Source organism: Gavialis gangeticus, unplaced genomic scaffold (genome assembly GCF_001723915.1).
Source record: "Gavialis gangeticus isolate Ggan-Ray unplaced genomic scaffold, GavGan_comp1, whole genome shotgun sequence".
NCBI classification, from domain to species: Eukaryota; Metazoa; Chordata; order Crocodylia; family Gavialidae; genus Gavialis; species Gavialis gangeticus.
In genome coordinates this window covers 374,651-376,155 of record NW_017729026.1, presented here as the reverse complement: position 1 = coordinate 376,155, position 1,505 = coordinate 374,651, and the positions used below count along the sequence as shown (strand labels likewise).

The following is a 1,505-nucleotide window of genomic DNA, read 5'->3' as shown; positions in this document are numbered from 1 at the left end:
GCCAGTCTGAATCAGTGTCTTTCTCTCTGCCCTATATAGGCAGCAGAAGGGGGTAACTAACTGGGCTCAGCCCCCCACCCCCAAATGCAGGGGGCAGCAGGTATGGATGGAGGGAAGCCTGGCCACTGGCTTCTGCAGCAGTGGGGAAGGGCACACACATTCAGATACTCTGTGCAGCCAGGATCGTAGTCAGCTCAACAGGCATGTAAGTTTCTTTCTTTACCTGGGCTTGGGGGAGGAGGACAGACTGAGACCCCTACACTGCAGGAGTCAGTGGCGTAGGGGCAGGAGCAAATCATTCACCCCTGTCCATTCCTTGCTGCACTGCATGGATTGTCTGATGACCCGGCCCAGTTGGGGCCCCATTCACAGTGAATGGGGCCCCAGCCGGGCTGAGTCCTGGAACAATCAGAGCCCAGTGGATCCTCCAGAGGCGTGACATGGCGCCAGGAAGCCAAGTGGGGGGGCACGTGCCCCCGATCTTTGTATGGGGCAAGAGCGGGCCACAGCTGTGAGCTGGACTCTGCCTCCTCCCAGCCTCCACACCTTGCTGCCACTGCTTTGAAAGCAGTGTGGCATGGTGCCATATGAGTCCCACCGCTGCAGTGAGGCACATGGAGATGCACTGCGCCACACCACGCCACTTTCAAAATAGAGGCAGCAAGGCACGGAGGCTGGGAGCAGGCAGAGCCCAGCTCACAGCTGAGGCCCACCCTTGCCCCATGCAAAGATTGTGGGGGCACTTGCCCCCCCACCTTGTTTCCCAATGGCATGCCATGCCTCTGGAGGAGCTGCTGAGCCCTGATTGTCCTATGGCCCGGGATCATGGGGCAATCATCTAGGGGCAGGGTGCAGGGAAGCCAAGAGGGAGGAACATGCTCCGGCTCCCCTGCAATACACACAGCAGCGGAAGCTGCCTACCCACTCTACTGGAGCAGTTGCTGGGCTCTGATTGTCACATGACCTGGCCCAGCCTTAGCACAGCCCCAGCCCCACTCCCTGCCATGGCCCTTCCCCTTCTCCCTGCCCTTTCCCCTGCAAACTTTCCCATGGGGAGGGCACACACATGTGCACACACACTTAGCCACCCCCAAATTCTTTTCTCCCTCTGCCTATGCTGCCCTACCTTTACTTTTAAGATAAGATGAACACTAACAGCTATCCAAGGTAAATTAACTATGCACCTGGCCACTGAGGCCTACATTTGAAAATTCAACCCAGCATGACCTGGGGTCTCTGGGCTGCTGCTGGAGTCTCTTCCTTCCCTCAGCCTTCATTTCCTACTCCCATCACAGTAGGTGGAGTGGTGCACCCCATGCCAGGGGAGTCCATGGTGCACTACAGTAAAGGAGCCAAGGTGGGGCCATGAACGCAGTAGGTAGGGGTGCTGTCCATGCCTAGTGCAGTGGGGTTTCATAGATTTCATAGACATTAGGGCTGGAAGGGACCTAGGAAGATCATCAAGTCCAGCCCCCCGCCCAAAGGGCAGGAAGTCAGCTGGGGTC

General features: G+C 57.7%; 1 long non-coding RNA gene across 1 annotated transcript in view; it reads left to right on the top strand.

Annotated features, from left to right (window-relative positions):
* The window catches only part of LOC109299743, a 36,623-nt gene continuing 35,118 nt past the window's right edge, over positions 1–1,505 (top strand). Inside the window, exon 1 of the long non-coding RNA XR_002097981.1 lies at positions 1–205. This is a non-coding gene — a long non-coding RNA (uncharacterized LOC109299743). The remainder of the gene's footprint in view (positions 206–1,505) is intronic.